Source organism: Parus major, chromosome Z (assembly GCF_001522545.3).
Source record: "Parus major isolate Abel chromosome Z, Parus_major1.1, whole genome shotgun sequence".
Lineage (NCBI taxonomy): Eukaryota > Metazoa > Chordata > Aves > Passeriformes > Paridae > Parus > Parus major.
The window spans coordinates 52,382,574-52,400,874 of NC_031799.1; the positions used below are offsets into that span (position 1 = coordinate 52,382,574).

General features: G+C 40.8%; 1 long non-coding RNA gene across 1 annotated transcript in view; it reads right to left on the reverse strand.

The window, feature by feature from the left end:
- Positions 1–13,684: 13,684 nt before the first annotated feature.
- Positions 13,685–18,301, reverse strand: part of LOC117243720 — a 5,486-nt gene continuing 869 nt past the window's right edge. The window contains exons 2-3 of the long non-coding RNA XR_004495563.1: positions 14,781–14,862; positions 13,685–13,859 (exon numbers count right to left, since the gene is read on the reverse strand). This is a non-coding gene — a long non-coding RNA (uncharacterized LOC117243720). The remainder of the gene's footprint in view (positions 13,860–14,780; positions 14,863–18,301) is intronic.

An 18,301-nucleotide genomic window follows, 5' to 3' on the forward strand; every position in this document is an offset into this window, starting at 1 on the left:
TCACCAAAAAGAGGGATATTTTTCTGAAGAACATAATAATGCACTATTTAAATAGATTAAATTTCTCAGCATCAAAATATGTTTTGCTTGGCAATAAATTAACTGTCCTTAATTCAAATTTGTTTTGCCTTTGACAGTAACTAGTAAGTGATTTCCTTGAGCTATTTAATCTTATTTTCTCCTCCTGTCCTGTTAAGGACAGGCTAGATGAACACTTGACATGCAGGTTAATAAGGTTAACCCTCCACAGACCACTTCAGGAGCCCTGCATTTATTTTTAGATATAAGAATATTGACCAATTGAACATCACACTGTATCAAGTAAGGTTATACAACTTGTCATCCACTTCTAAAAAAAGATAAAATAATTTGTATCATCCTGTGCTATTTGGTTTGTTTTGCTTTATGGGTTCAAAGTTCAGTGTCTTTCTAAAACTGATGTATAGCTGAGAAACATCCTTCTTCAGGAGAAAGGATATATGTATGGACATATATATCTATATCTATATATCTAGATAGATAGATAGATAGATAGATAAATAGATGTGTATGTATGTATGTATGTATGTATGTATATTGTTGCATTCTAGGGCTGCAGGATCATGTCCAGGGAGGCTACAGTTATTACCAGTGACCAACATGGGACTCCGATGAGACGGACTTCTGCTCAGGAAACCATTTATTCAACACAGGAACAAACTCAGCTTAGACCCAGAGACGGAGAGCCCCGAACAGAGGCAGGGTGGTGCGTTTATATATAATATTATTATTATTACTATGTATATTATTATACGTAATATAGACATCTTGTGTATATATATATATTATTATTTTTTCTCTGGCTCCCAGGTTAGTCCAGGACTGTGCCCAGATATCCTGTTCATACCAAGAGATGTCTCACAGCTCAGGGCTGCTGAGGAAACAGATGATGGGTGATGTTGGCAAGCACCAGGGCCTGAATTCATGCTCTGGGCTGCCGCCTGCCCTGCAGTTTCTGAGTTTGGAAAGCACAGTTTTGGCACAGTCAGGAGGTGGATAGCCAAGTGTGATTCCCATGTGAGTTTGGTGCCTGGAGCCTCTTCTTTGAGAAAACATTCTCCAATATAAAAATTATACCTTTTACTCTGAGGGCACCTTTTATTCTGAAACCATCAGCTCTGGTTCTGAAAAGAATTTCCTACTTGGAATCAACTGTCAACTACCAGTGAAACCTAGGTTTATGCAACCTGGCTTTAAAGCCTGGATGAAAATAATCACAAGAGTTCTCTGAATGTATTTAAAGCTGTCTCTTCACTACTTGAGTGTCCATAGAATGAAGTCTGTGCTTGTTTTACTTATGTCAGCTGTAAGAAGCTGCCTCTGAAATTGCTTGTTGCAGATGATTTTCGTATGGTGATTTAAAAAAACCACTTCAGGAAAACCTGAAAAAGCTCATTCTCTTAAAAATTTTCAGAGTTCTTGTTCTAGTCAACTACAGAGAAATATTTTCAGGTTGTCTTTTCACAGTATTTAGGCCTTAGAGTAAATTGTTTTAATTTAATATTATTAATAATTTGATACATCCCCTAGTTCTGAACAAAAAGCCATAATGTAAGACAGCACATGAGTACAAAATCAAACAGCATCTCATCTTAGTAAAGGGATGATTGCATTTTCTCAAGTAGTTTCAGATTCCAAGGTCTTAATGCACCCACAAGAGAGGTAAAACAATACCCAAAGGGTATAATTAAATATAAATACTTTCTTTCTTGCTAGGTATGCAAATGGTAAAACCCAGCCATGAGTTCTGTTCTGCCTGTCTATCTACAGGCATTCTTTTGATATCCATATTGTTTCCCTCCCCATTCAGACCATCTTACAGGTAGGTGCAGACAATGTTATATACCTTCCAAGGTTAAGACAACAGAAAGAAAATTTATTAATCTATGCAAAAATTATATTCTTTCTTTTCAAGTGATCTGTAGGGGTCATTCTGCAATTGTTGGCAGAAAACAAGTAATTATGCTCAGGACGGGTATTGCTTAAACTTCTCTTTAGGCCATGGTAAATTCTCATACATCAATACATGGAAAAGGTAGATATATTTTAGATTCTAAAAGGGACCAAAAGGTGAGAAATGTCCTGCAAAACTTTTGGTTTTCCAAGCTTTTGCTAAAAGAGATAAATAGTCTGTTCAAAGAATGCCCATCTGTGATTTTATTATAAGGGAAGGATCTACTTCTTCTCAAAAACCATCACTCTTGAATGCCTTTTGAAGACAAAATGATGCTTTTTGGCAGTATTCTCAGGGGCCTAATGGCACTGAAGGGTGTTAATTGTGTTGTGTGCCTTTAGCAAACTGAGATGCCAACATATGAAATGTCACAAACTCTTGCCCATTCTTGGATGGACACCCAAAAGAAGATAGCCCAATGTAAGTTATTTTATAAATACCATCGTTTTCTGATATTTTTACTAGTATTAAGGAAGAAAATGAAACTCTAGGTAAAATTGTGTAAGTAGAGTCCTAACTAGCTGAAAAAATAAGCCATATTAATAAAAAAAAATAATTCAGGAACTGTATATATGAAACACATGACAGAAATTAAAAATGTGCTTTACTGCCAGTAGAAAGTTATAGGCTTTGAAGGATTTGGCATCTGAATGTCTATATGCAATCAGGTATTGATACATGAGACACACAGATGTGGGCTAATGGCTTTTCAGTTCTCAGAGGACAGAATAAGATACATCTCTTTGTGTGAATATAACCCTGCCAGAAAAATCTGGAAGTCTAGACAACAGACAGGAGAAAGATGCGTGTTAAAAACACAAAGGAATGAAAAGTTTATGACATCTGACAGAAGAGTACTACCTTAATCAAGAAGCAAACAAATCAGTCATTGACGGGCTGCCTTTGGAGTCCAGGGGTGACAGTAAATTTTGAAGAGATACAAGGAACTCTTATAGTGTTCCGATCAAAGCTTCAGAAAGTTGAGTCAAAAAATCTAGAGGTCTTTAAAAGACATATAGTTGTATCATTAAGGGATGTGGTTTAACGGTAGGCTTGGAAGTGCTGGGTTAACAGTTTGACTGGATGATCTTAAGGGTCTTTTCCAACCTAAATGATTCTGTGATTCTATGATTCTACAAAGAAAATATATTTACAGGCTTGATTAGGATAGATTCCATGCCGTGATACTACCAAAACACCACCTGGGATGGACACTCCATTCCTTCACATACCCTACGCCCTTGTCAGATGATAGCAGGATTACAGGGGCAAGTGAGGATGGGAAAGTGTCTGAGGCCCAGTCCTTTCTGCTTTACCTGTTTCTGGGTCAAATACCCCCAGAAACTGTCCATGAACCATGGATATCAGAACTGAACTGCTGTTGTTTATGGGGCAACCCTAAGCCAGACATTTCTTAGGTTTTGAGGGCCTCACATTCAGCTTTTACAGCTTTTCTGCATGCAAAATACTCGCACATTTATAAAAAAATCAGGCCCTAATGCACTTGAAAATCCACTGACATCAGCCACACAGATATATGAGTACCTGTTTGTATGGACTGGAATACCTGAGAGTTGGAAACTCTCCAGCAAAGATCACCCTATGTTGTTCTCTACCCTAACAGGGGAAGGCAGAAGGGCAGATTTCACTTTTTCATTCTCTCTACTTTCTTGAGAGTACTTTGCGTGTGTTACAGAGTGCCTGAGCTTTTGTAATTATGACAATAGTCTGAAAATTGAAAATAGAAAGGTACTGCTCTCCCCTAACTGTGCACTAATACCTGTTATTACCAAAGAGCATAATCTTCTGAGTCCCTCAGACAGAGATTTTAAAAAACCTTGCAGTTTGCTAAAAAGCTTATCGGAGGTAATTTAAGCCTGTCTGAGCGTATTTGCTGTTAAGAGACAAAGAAGGGCTTGCTCCATTTTTATGAAACAGAGATGCTGCCTCAGCACAAATCCCCTCCTTATCAATGGCTTCTGAAACAAATCTATTACGCAGCCCTTCTCAGAATGGTGGAGACAGCATCTTTTGAAATGTCGGACTACTGCAATTTCCTATTAATTATATAAAAGATACTTTGTGAATATGCAAGGAGGAGATGAAACACAGGAGGTATAGCTGTTACTAATAAAAAGGAAAACTGACCAAGGAAAACTGTCAGGTAGATACTGAGCAGCATCCTTGGCTTTTTAAAGATTGTTTTGCAGTATTTCAGTTGCAGAGATAATTTTGCACTGCGGGAAAAGGAGGAGATTAATGAGTTTTATAACCCATTCATATTTGCATTAGTTGTTTTCCTGTTCAATATCTGTGGGTGTCACCTTTCTCTGAAAACCAAGCAGACTGCAGCATACCTCTGAGATTTCAGTGCCTGCTGCTGTCTATCAGGCCTTCTCAATGTCTTGTCTAACTCATTACAGATTAAGCTGCCAATACCACCTGGAAAACTTGGCAGCTTCAGCCCCAGGCTTTTATTCATACTGGGATCTTCTTGTGCAATGGTGCTCTGCATCCAGCACAATCAAGTCTCTTGGTGCTGTCACACTCATGTAGTCCCTGCAGTATTTCTCATAATCTCACAATTTATCCCCAGACGGAGTTATTGCCAGAAATCATTACAGCATTGGAGTTATCTCAGGCTGCTTTACCAAACTTATGCTTTAGAAGTATTTTTAGCACTAAGAGGAAGACAGACAATGTTTTCCCCCACCATTAGCCTGAAATGTGTCACCCAGGGAGAACAGAAGAGAGCTTGGGTAGCGATGGTTAATGGTGAGCACCACAACAGTCACATCCAAAATTTCTAGGTGTTTCATTTGCGCACCAGTAGGAATTATTTTTTAACGTTACTGCACTAAGGTATCAAAGTCATAAACCTCTGTATTTAATTAATTTAGCAATAAATAAACATACAGAATTTGGAAGATCTAAGTGATATAATTGCTCAGCTCCTGTGAAGGGTAAGTAATTACTTTTGCTGTCATTATTATCATACCACAGTGAGCAGAGAGATTGTTTTCTCCTTTGAATTGCCTCCTTCCGTCTAGGACTGTATTTCAATGAAGTCTGTATTTCTTTTATTGTTTAATGTACCTGTCATCATCTGGTGTCAAGATAATAACAGGCAGATGCAAGCACTCTCATTTTATTATTGTATTATTTACCTTTTTGCCTCATGAAAGATGTTTGAATTGCTAAGAATAAGGACAAATCCACAGATCTAGAAGCTGAAGGGAAATTAAAAAAATAATGTCAATATTTGCATGACTGAGAAGACAATCTGTCTGTTCATATTGTTCTATAACTCCTTATCATTTATGACTGGAAAAATCTGACAAGTAAATGAAGAAGCTGCCAGGGGAGAGAGGCAGCTACACAACCTCTGTATTGAGGGGATTCAGAAGAACTAACAGCAGGGAAGGTGTAAACTAAGTGCTGAACATTAATCTTATTGCTGCTAGTTCCACCTATCATTTCTGAGGACAGGAGGGGTCTGGGTCACACTACTGAATGCTGTGGACACCCTGATGATGTCTGATCCCTCCAACCTATGTTTTGGAGGACAAAGGGCAGACTCAAAACAGAGATAAATAGAAAACAATTTTTAACAAGGGACAGATAAATCAGCATATACTATGTAGGTCCCAGTACATCAGTCAACAAAAGGTCCTGTTCAGATGGCTCTGTCATGGCTGAGGCTTGCTTAGCACTTGGAGAGCGCTACACTGGGAACTGGGAAAGTGATGGAAAACCATGCCCTTGACTGGCAAGGAGTTCCTTGCCAGAAGTTTGGGATCAAGACATGGCTCCAAAAGTGTGGCTTAAATTGAGCACAGAATCACAAAAAATTGCAGTTATTGGAAGTCACCTCAGGAGGTCATTGAGTCAACACTCTTGTGCCGACATTGGCAAGTGTCCTGGGTTGATTATGATGTTAAATTGTATCCCCATTCGTCCACCTAGCCCAGACACAGGTTTTGTACTCTTAGAATTCCATCTAAGAGTAAAAGTGAGTGGAAGAGAAGCACCGAGTCTGTTATCAGAGACTGTACTTGCTCCCCCCCGCCCCCGCATCGGGAGTTTTGACTACAGCACAGACAGACAACAAGACACAGATCACCTTGGCTTTCCAACTAGCCGGAGCAGAGAGGTCTTCCTGGACTGTTTTCTTTCCCTTTTTCTGAAACTAATCGGACCTGCTTTGAACTGGGGACTCGGGGGAGAACCAGGAGCTTGCACCCGTGGACTACCGGGAGCCCAGCCTGGGCAGCGGCATTTTCCAGCGCCAGAGGGACTGAAAACAGAGCGAACACCCACAAGAAAGAAACCCTCTGAAGTTTGTCATCACTTCTGAAGGGTGAGAGGTTTTGTAATTTCGTTCATTATTGTGCTGGATAGTGCTGTGCCTGTGAAATAAACAGGTTTTTTCCGCTTCTCTCAGAGAAATCTCTTCCCAAACCAGTTGAGGGTGGGAGAAAAAGGCCACGTAGGTTTGCTTCCTGGGGGGAGCCCCACTGNGACTACAGCACAGACAGACAACAAGACACAGATCACCTTGGCTTTCCAACTAGCCGGAGCAGAGAGGTCTTCCTGGACTGTTTTCTTTCCCTTTTTCTGAAACGAATCGAACCTGCTCTGGACTGGGGACTCGGGGGAGCACTGGGAGCTTGCACCCGTGGACTAGCGGGAGCCCAGCCTGGGCAGCGGCATTTTCCAGCGCCAGAGGGACTGATAACAGAGCGAACACCCACAAGAAAGAAACCCTCTGAAGTTTGTCATCACTTCTGAAGGGTGAGAGGTTTTGTAATTTGATATTGTTCATTCTTGTGCTGGGTAGTGCTGTGCCTGTGAAATAAACAGTTTTTTTCCGCTTCTCTCAGAGAAATCTCTTCCCAAACCAGTTGAGGGTGGGAGAAAAAGGCCACGTAGGTTTGCTTCCCGGGGGAAGCCCCACTGGAGGTTTTCTCCCAGATTTAACCTAAACCAGGACAGCAAGCTAAAGCAGGTTGCCCAAGACCACATCCAGTCATGGCTTGAATGCCTCCAAGGATGGAGGCTCTACAAACTCTCTGGTATTGTTCTAGTGTTTGACCACTTTCTTAATAAAACAGGTTTCCCCCTCTGTTTAAATGGATTTTCTTGTACTTTTTGAGCCTTACTTTATAAGGCTCTTACCCTTTACCACAGAGTCTGACAGCATCTTCTTTGCTCCCTCCCATCAGGTATTTATACGTGTGGATAACATTGCCCCTCAGTCTTCTTTTCCCCAGATTCCTGTGGAATCAACCAAGAAGAGACCAGACATCACCAGCAATGCTCAGAAATTCCTCAGAGCAGTTCAGAAAGCTGCAGTTTTGAAAGAATCTGAAATTGTATCTACATGCGTAGTTTTCCTTATTCTTTAAGTTCTTTTTGTGAATAATGTGTATTATCTACATTCCAGAATAGTACTGTGCCTAATTTCAGTGACATATAAAGGACATAAATAAATACTTTTGTATTTTGTTCTCACTTTGCCTGCCCTTCCTCACTTTGTGATGACAAAGTAAGAGAAAAAGCACACACTGAGCACAGGTCATCACATTTCAGTTTTGTTTAAAGATATGACTATCAAACTGCAGTGCAACATAATTAAACTGTGAAGGTTCATCCTCAGTATTTCCTTAGAAAATGTGTAAATTCGACTTATTATCATCATTTGGCTTCTGCATACCAAATGACAAAAATATATATATTTTGACAAATACAGAAAAAATACTTAATATGGAAATCATCTTGTACCAAGTGGGAAAATGTCTCATTTGCATTCAGGTTCTGTTTCTGCTGCCTCTTCCTTTGTTTCCAAAGTGACAAATGGTCTTTCCCTCCTCCCCAGTCCTTTCAGAATCTCATTAAAAGGTGCAGAATTGAGGCTTGAACGGCCCCATGACCTTCTTTACTTTGGGGGGGGTCACATGCAGAACACAATTCAATCTGGCCCACTGGCATATTTTATCAAGGGTTTTTGTTTCATCAGGACAGTGTAGAATAGTACAGAGTGACCCAAAACCCTGGTGGTACAGTTCACATAGTGATACACATGCCATTACTCACAGGAATTTATTCCAATGGCAGATTGCCGTATAATGTGATTTTCCCTTAATGAAAGGGGGTTTGAACAATAAATGACTCTATCACAGGCATGAGTTGCACATTTTCTCACTGATTTGATATTCTTATTTGCTGCGCAGTTGTTTTAATAACAGGAGACTAGTTAGTTTATTTCCAGTTTACTTTTCTCCTGTTTTAATGGGAAAACACAGGGAAGAGCATCATGATATTTAAGCGATCAGTATCTCTGAGAAATACTTGCAGATTATAGCAGTCATGGAATTTACAGCTGAGATACAGTGAATTTCATGGCTAGCAATAACTTGACAAGAGCCAGCATTACTATTAGACATAAGGATCCCTTCAATATCTGTCACTGGAGCAGAAATCTAAACAAAAATGGAGCTGTTCCAAAAATCATTTTCACAAGCCTGACAAATCCTCATCGCACTTTTCATTTAGGGAGCATCTTGGAATTACCAGTGGTAGACATGCATCAACGTTAAGGCTGGAAATAGCATTTTGTTCATTTATGCTTTAAATATTTCAGCAAATCTGTTATGGGCTCCTTCAGAGCAATAAACTGACAGCTGGTCAATTTTACATAAATGAAAAGCTAATGTGACAAAATGTCATAGCCAGGTACTGCTGCTCAGAATGAAAAAAACCTCCACTAGATTACATTATATTTACTTGACTCAATATCATATTAGGACCTTCCTTCTAGAACCTTGTGCCTTTACTTATCCTACAGGAAAACCTGTGTCCTTTGCTTGTGTGGTCGTGAACAGGAACAATGAACGTTACCTGGTATCTGCACTACTCTGACAGTGTATGGCAACTATGAAAACTACTTTAATGTTTCTGGAGCAAGCTACTAAAAATTATAACAGTATTCTCCAAGTCTTAGAATAATTTGTCATCCATTTAGAGACTTGCAATAAATGGTGAAAAGCCTTCAATAATATTACATCAGCAATTTGTTGATACACGCAGCCTAAGTTAAAGTTGGCATGTAATATCCATTTCTCTGTCTCAATCATCCCTGAGACTTCACTGCACTTGCCCAAATATAACTGTATCTTGTTCAGATCTCTTCTGGAACTGAGACTCTTTGCATGGGGGAAAATGGGCATTTCATCAGTTCCAGCTAGGAAGCTATTTACGTGCCCCACATACAACATATTTTGTGCCACCAGATATTTTTCACACATGCTGCATCCTTAAGTCAGAGATAATTGTGTTTGGCACAGGACATCTGTGCTCTTCTGAGCTCTTCCAGGGTAAGAGACAGCCACTAGGACAATATGAGATGAAAGTGTCTTAAGAATGAGTGTGTGTATTTGTGTGTGTGTGCACAAGCATCTGAGTGTGGGTACTGGGAGGCACAGTTTGCACCACTGATGACAGAGAATTGCAGAATCCAGGTTCTTCCAGGCCACCTGCAACCACATCAGCTTCCAGTAATTATCTTGAATTGCAAAAGTTAGGCCATGGATACTAGTGAGGAGCATGCCCAAAGCCACCCCTGTACCAGCTCTATACAGGTTGCTGCAAATGAGTGTTTTAAGGTCTCTTAAAGAATCACCAGCAAAAGTATTTGCTAAAGCAGATTTATTATTGAAGTGAAAGCATGACGAAGAGCATTGGCAAGGTTCATGCTACGGTTTACTAGATAGTTAAAGCAGAGAGAAAAAGCAAACAAAAATCCCAAACCAATCTAAAACTACCTATGTGAAGGCTAGCAAGGGGCAGGGGAGGTGTGTGAGAGGGAGGGTGGGAGGATGGGGGAGGGGATGTGGAAGGGAGTGGGAAAAGAGGATAGGACAGGGTAAGGATGAAGAGAAATGTGCAAGAGCCTTGTGTTGAGTCACAAGGTTCAGAATATATCCCCATGTTAAACTGAGCCCAGACTGGCCTACAGTTTATGCCAACCACCCAGCAGTACTTAACATCACTTAACAGTTTAACCGAATAGCACTTAAAATAGTTAAGCTTAACAGAATATAACAGAACTTGAAATCAACAGAACTTACAAGTAACATTACTTAAACATAACAACACCTAACAGAATTTAAATTTAAGAGAACTAACCTTAACAGAACTTAACACACATTGAAATCAACAGAGCTTAAACCTAACATTGCTTAAATTTAAAAACACATAAACTTAAGAGAACTTAACTTTATTAAAACATAACACTTAAACTTAGCGGAAATTAAATTTAAAAGCACTTAAATATAACAGCACTTAAAAGAAACTAAACTTAACAGAACTTAACCTTCACAGATCTTAATGGCACTCAATAGAAAATTTAACTTTAATTACTTATGAATGGATTCATGTAGAATTTACTATAACTTACAGGCCTTACTCAAAAATACTTAAGCTAGAACAACCGTCCTCATTTATTTGCTCCAGCATTTCCACACTTGCATGCACACAAACATAAGTCTGTTCAATATACGCCTGTGAAAAAATCCCTTTGAATTCAGTGAAGTAGTCACTTTGGATGCCTTTGCATCTTTTCAGTATGCTCAGTGTTGAACCTTCAGGAGTGAGGATATGAGCTCAGAAATCATCACTGCTGTTTGGAGATTGTCCTCCAAATTTGGCAAGCTTGAGTGTTTTCTGGCTCTGAGAGGCCCTACTTAGAGGGAAGTACTGATTGCAGCCCTGTTTGGTCCAGCCCCTGGGGAAATCTCAAAGGGTCTCACTTTGGACCACTCTTTATGTCACAAGAGAATGGGCTTTAGTCATAGTAATTTTCCATCCTGACCTCAATTCAGGTCAGTAACTTTCTTCAAAAGCTTAATATTAAAATGTTGTCCCACTTGGGTTTTTTTTTCAGTCAAGGAAAATAAGTTTCCAAGACTGTTCATTAAAAAACTGGAGCTCATTAGAGAGCAGCAGTTCCTTGGAACTCATAGATTGGCAGTCTGGTCACCTCTTGCCTCTGTGCCTATAAACAAAGATGTATTATGCTCAAATTTAAAACTGATTGAAATTCTTGATTGGGTTACCTAAATAATGTTTTTTTAAAGATTGTTTTGAACATGATAAAGCAGTATTTTAAGTGAGGAGGTCTAGCTAGTACATGTCTAGCTAGTATACCCACTCTAACATATAGAACTATATTCAACAATAAGAATAATACAACAAAAATAATAAAAATTACAATAAAATGCAACATTGCAACTAGAATTCCTGTTGCAGTTGATGATCACCCAAACCAAATATCTCACTAGTGATGTTCTCCATTTTTCATCACTCTTTCCAAGATTATTTCTGAGCTATGTATCAATTCTGTACCATGTATCCCTTTTGTGCTGTGATGACTAGTGAGTAGGGTTCTGGGTCTGCTGCTTCAGATGCATTCCAGCAGTCAACACAGGTCATCTTGGTGCAGTAATTTTTTCACTAGTGCATGGCTCATCCCAAAGGGGTTGGACAGTAAATCTCAAAAGTATGTGTAGATAAATTGTAGTAATTCCTGTGTTGTGACAGGAGCTGGATAACTGAACTCACATCCCCTGATATTTGGTGCTTATTTCTATAAGCCTAATGGGCATTTGTCAGATCACGGTTCAGTCTATTTAGTTACAAAGGCATATTTGACATTTAAGCGGTGGAATAGATGTTCATGTTGAAAAAATGCTTAATCAGAGAAATTTTTGATGCATACTCAAAATCATGTGTTCAACTGGATAAGTGAATATTTACCTGCAAGGAGGTGAATAAATTGCAGGCAGTACCTAACACATACATAATAGCATGGGTTCTCTTTGAACAGTTTCTTGCCAATACGGTGCAGAGACTCCCTCTCTTATATTCAGTTTACACAGAATGTTTCCAAGTAGACTGTTTTTGCACATTTTACAAGTCAAAATGTTTGCATTCAGCAAAACTAATTACCACCAGTTTATCTGAAAGAGCAACAAGACTGCTGGGTCCAATATTAAAAAAATATTGGCCAGCTACTAAAATTTAGAAAACATCTGTATGAATGGCTGCCTTCAGACTGCTCTAATTCCTCTCCTTCTTATCCTGGTACCCTCCAATGGGTCCTCTGGGACCTGTGGAGCCAAATGAAGGGTTTGCAGGGGTTGCTTTGGCAGGCCTATGAGTGGCTCTGGGACCTGGAGATGGAGAAGCAGGACTGGGAGACTAGGAACAAGGAGCTGCAGCAGTGGCTGGAGGGGATGCAGAGGGAGCAGAAGAGGCAGGAATGCCAGAGTAACAACATCAGTCACTGGGTGGGCTCCGTGGAGCTGTTGGAACTTCAGACAGAGCTGAAGCAGAGCTGGTGCAAGACTGGGGTTTTGGCAGATGAAAAGTGGTTGCTGTAGGTAGAGGAGCAGCAGCGGTGGGAGCATGGTGAGGCCAAAGGCTGGGAGTGGGTGCTGAAGGAGCAGCTGAAAGTCATGAAGGCCCACCTGAGCCAGTTGAAGGAGCATCTTCAGGTTCATGTAGACCATGTGGCCAAACTCTGTGACTTGAAAATATTCCTGAAAACCTTCCTGGAAGAGCAGAAAGATAACGTTTCCACAAGTCATGAGCTCAAGAGAAATATCCCTGTATTCTGCTGCTGGTGGTTCCAAAGGAGTCAGCCTGGCAGCAGGAGCTGTGGCACCTACGGCACCTTCACCCTCCAGAAGCCCAGGGCTCTAGTGCTGAAGTGGCCCAAAGGCATCCAACCAGGGTTGGGAGTGCAACTCAGAGCTCCATTACAACTTCAGATGCAATGTGTTCCCACACAGAGCTTACCAAAGGAAATATTCCAGAAGATTCAGCTACTCATCCAGGCAACCCTAGAGAGATATGCATCTCCACCTAAGGCCAGATGGGAAGTTTTTACCTCCAGTTTCCTGGAAATCTTCAAGAAACCTCAATGGGATATGATGCTGGGAAAGGGTGATTGTGGAATGCAGCTGAAAATATGACAGACTGGCCTGGGCAGCAACAAGTTCCATGTGCACAACATCATCTGGATGTCCATGATGCAGGAGGAGGAGGTGCTGGATCTGCTGCAATCGTGTGCCAGGCCTAACAACTGCTCATCCCACAGCTGCTCTATGTGCCAGCTGTACTTCCATGGGGAGCACTGTGCACTTGATATCCCCCACAGCTGCTCCCTGACTCTGGTGTACCTGACAGGGTCAGAGACCCTTGACAAAACAGCATCTGGTGGGAACTGGGTCCAGGAAACTCAACCCATAAACTCTAGCCTCAGCTCCCTGAAGCCCATCACTGTCACCTTCTGGAAAAAAAAAAAAAAAGGCACGTTCCACACTGGAACAGTAAATTGATGGGGCATCTACACTACACCCCATGGCTCAAACTTTGATATGGACTTGGTGATCCCTGGAAATGGAAAAAGAAGAGAGAGAGGGAGAAGGGACAGAAGAACAGAGTGACAAATACAACCTATAAGGTGTCTTTAAGTATTTGAGGTAATCTGTATTCTATACAATGTGCAAATTGATTACCAAAATGAAAAGCAGAATGACTAACATTAAAAAGACAAGCAAAAGCTGCAACATTTTGTTAAAAATTCTCACTGCTGTTGGCAATGACTCAAATAAAATGTCCCACCAGTGGTGTTCCACGTCTCCCTTTATTTGTTCCATCTCTCAGTGGCCACTTTTCACATTGTGATGAACAGAATTGGTCTTTTTTCCCTTGTCCTGTGCTTGCTTCAGCTGTCTCAAGTTGTCATGTGGCAGCTTCTTTACCAACAAGAGGTTCATGCCAAGAGGAAGAGGTTGTTAGCCTGGGAACAGGATATAGTCAGATTTCAGTAAATGGTAACTGGAGCTCAGTAATTAAAACCATGGCCCTTAATTTGGACTAATTTATGAACACAAATGTTATATTGATTACTTGTATCTACAATAAGGTTGTCTACAAGTACAAAATTATAAAAGATTGTTCAGGAAGAACTCTTATCCATTCCATCAGGCCACACCCTATGCTCCAGAGGATAGACTATACCTCCGCTGTGATTTAATCCTGGCACAATGATTTGGCATATGGTAAATACCAAAGGATTGTCTCTTGCTAAAACAAAAACTGTGGCTTTACTGTTAATGGGATCAAAGGTGAAATTGACTAGTTGCCACTATCAGTGGAATTTCCTTACAAATTTAGCTGGGTTATTCCAAGTTATCTTTTGCATTTCAGAGGACAAATTGCTTTGAACTCCTTTATAATTACTGCCACAATAAATTGCTGATAAATTTATAGCTGATAAACATCTATGGTGTAGAATGTAGTATAGCTACCACACAGCTTAGCATAAATAAAACAAGTGAGGGTCTCCCCTCTGCGGGTCGAGCTTGTTCATGCTTGTTCATGTGTGAAGCAAATTTGCCCATGCTGGCAATAATTGCACATGCAAGGAGGATAAGCTGTCCTTCAATGGTTAACCTGATCTTCAGTAGGGGTGTGCTGACATCACTCCTAGGAAAAGAAAACCATACAAACCTCAGCCAGGTTTGTTTAGCAGCTTGGACTAATGACACAAGTCCCTTTCCTCACTCAGAATGTGTTTTATATCTTTAAACCCAGTTGAATTGAATAGTAAAGATCTCTTTGGTCCATCAGGATCGGTTTGGTTTTGACATCCCTCAAGTGGAATCTAGTCTTATACTTCACAAAGTGCTTCCTGCACTGCTGTTCCTGCTTCCCTCACCTTTTCTGGAGCTCATGGTGGTCTCCTGCAATTAAAGTTGTCTTCCACAAGCAGGATGCTCTCTGAATTTGAGTTACCAGTTCTGTAAAACAGTAGAGCAGTGATTAAAGACCCAGTATTGGCATTCAATTTTTCTGCAATAAACCTGTAAGCCACAACTGTCAGTTTGGCTTTTTCACCAGCCAAACAGTAGAATTAGAAGGGGAGTGTGATTGAGTGGTAGTACCTCTTTTCTCCAAATCTATTACCACCCTGTAAGTGTCCAAGCATCTGCCTGCTTTCTGCCTGTTGGATTGGCAATATTGGGTACCTCAGCTGTTATACGAGGCACCTAATCAGCCAGAACTTCAGAAATCCCACCTTGCTTCACAGCAAACATCCAGGACTGAGATACACCAGCAATCCTTGAATCAGAGAGTGCAGGCATTGCATTGAGAAAGTACACTACAGTCTCTAAATTTCTTTTGGGGTTGAGGTTAACGTTTGAACCAAAGTACCACATTTGCCATCCAGCAAACATCAGGTTCTATAGTTCAGAGCACTGAAACCCAAATTTACGTTGTGATCTTGTAAGCAACTAGTCAGCATATTTCTCACACAGGATATCACCCATAAATTAAGCTTAGCAGCCTTGGCAGATAACACTTGATGTGTTTACTTCGGTGTTAACTCTTTGCCATCTGGGTCATAGACTCAGATTCTCAGCATCTCACTGTGTTAATATTGAATGTAGAGTTCCTGTTTCTATTAGAAATTTTATTAATTGTTAAGGAGAACCAATTGTAATCCGAATGTTTGAAATAATGTCCTTATTATATATTCTTTGATAGATTCTTTGATAGAATTCCACTTTCTGTATTTCAATATCACTTGGTTTGTGGACATAATGTCCTGGCAAATCAATCATCTGAACTGGAATCTGTACAATGCCAGGTAAATTGGGAACTTGTTTAAATATCACATCTACCTTTTCTTCCAATTTATGGGTTTTTTTCCTCCTTTGTTCCTTCAATGGTTTCTGCAGCTGCTCAAATTTCAATGACAGTAATAATTCAGCTGCTTTCCTTCCCACTATTTCGTCTCTCAGATCTTGTTTCTGTCTACTGTGGGTATCCAAATTCCCTAATAATTATCTTTCCTTACACTCTGCCAGAACAAGTAGAGTCCTAAAGTGATCATTCTCAGTCAAAAGCTTATCAGCTTGTATTCTCAGCCTATCTCCTGTCCCTCTATCAGAAGCCAGTGATATCTTTAATACCTCATTTTCTGTCAGTTTTATTTTTGGTGAGCTACCTTATATCTTTCCAATTATTGTTCCCATGTTAACTTTATAAAGACAGCAAGAAGTAATTTCCCAACTCCCAATTAACAATACCACACTGTGGGGCCATAGGAATGATAAGTATCTCACACTCTGGAGTTCTAAGTCCTGTGTCATCCTGTTTATTCCACCTGTGGCAAGGAAGTGTGACTTGCCTTTTCCCCAGGCACTGTACTACCTTCTCAAAAACAGCAGCAGATAATTTATACATCATCCATGAGAAATTCCCTCCTGCAAACCTTCTATAAACAATACATTCTGTCAGACACTAGGACTCTGCTGCTCCTGATTGTGAGGTCCACCTCCCTGCTACAATGCTGTCAGGAAAATTAATCCACAAACACCAGAGGTTTATGTCCAAAAAGGAGACAGAGGACTCCTTTTACTTTATTCGAATAAAGGGAGAGGCCATGGGGCATTCCCCTGGGGTCTCTCCAATTTTTGGAGGGCGCAGCCTCCTTTTTATCCTAATTCTGGCCGCTTGTCCCTTCTCTCTTTCCCCATAGGCTGAGGTACTTGAGAGGTACAGGCTTCCCGGAACGCCTGATACCGGTGGCGATACCTTCCCCCCCCCCGCCAGTGCATAATCCCTTCTTAACTTTTATGGAATTCATAGTGTTCTTTTAGTGCCCCTTTGATCTTCTACTGGAATCCATCTCATTGTTTCTGTCGTCTCTCACTGATAGCTACATCTTATCAACTGACCCACAGCTTGTTTTTAAAGACAAACACCTCTTTCCTCTCAATGCCAATCACCTGATTGCTGTTGCTATAGTTAACTGGCTCCTGAACTATTTCCCCCACATTAAGGGTCTTCCCTGATTCCCTTATTTGCCTCTCTCTTCGTGGCTAAAAATCACCTCAAGCAGTCTTGTAATTGTACTACAAAGTGTTTTATCACATCTGTCAAACCTCCGATCATGGGAAACATCATATTTGGATTGGCAACCAGTGACACAGCTGAGGGCTGTCCCAGAACCAACCATCTGTCATTCATCAATTGCAAACCTGCTGCCTCCTGTGCACTCTCCATAGTTTCTAGCTGGGGTCTCTGTCCTCACATGGATCACCCCTCTCCAAAGAATTGGAACCTCCTGGCCAATACAGAACCGAGTTAAGGACCACAGCTCTCTCTGGTCACCCACATTTAAAAGCACTCCTGTCCTGCTCAGGCTTCTGCCTCAGACAACCTGATTCAATCAATTCTATCACTCTCCAACCACATTCAGTTTCAGATTCCTGTGAGAATCTGTTTTCCTGGAACTTTGCTAGCTTTGCCACTGTAAAGAGCACAATTTCAATAACTGTTGTCTGGCCCTTACCATCACTAAAGGTTTCTAACTCCTGACATTCCTCCCACGAGGTTTTCTCTCTCACACACACATCCTGAAGCTCTGCATGAAGCCTGCTAATATGGCCACATTCAGCAGTGAGGAATGCCTCTGCCAGCAGCCTGCTCTCCTCTTCCTGCCTGAGCTCAGCAACCAGCAAAGTCTCTGCCTGCAATCTGCTCTCCTTCCACAATCATGGTCAGTAATTGGCAGCCCTTCCACTTGCATGTTGGCATACGTTTATTTTTGGGCAGTGGTTAAAGCTGCTTCCAAAAGTGCACCAAAAGTATTTTACCTTTCCCCTCCGTAACTTTTGTTCACTTAACACTTACCGGTTTAAATGCAGCCTCAGAATTATACCAATTTCCATTTGCCCAGTCTCGCAACTTTAGCAACATTGGGGAGCAGTCAAACATTGATATTTCCTGGACAGTCTTGGCTTACAGCTGTTCTGATCCCTCCTGGCTGTTAACAGCCACTTCCCAGCACTCTCTGCATGGAAATCACAGGTGGAGTGGCAATACCCCAAAGGGACCCATTTGACTACTGCATAGCATCTGTGATAACCCACCCTTAAGGGGAAGGAAGCCCCTACGATTTGTAAACGCCCATTGTTTGAAAGGAACAGCAAAAGTCATAGGGTCAGCAAACAGTTAGAAAGTTCTATTAGCAAATCACACTCTTGGCATGATAATTGGTATGGTAGTCCCTGACCTACTATATAAGCACACAGCAGTGGGTTTTAGACAAACGGGCAAAGTTAAAGGGAAGAGAGAAATTAAAGAGGGATGAATTAAAGTGAGCAAAAGAGAAATAAAAGGAAAAAGAAATAGATTATAAAAAAAGAGAGATGAATGAAAGGAAAAAAG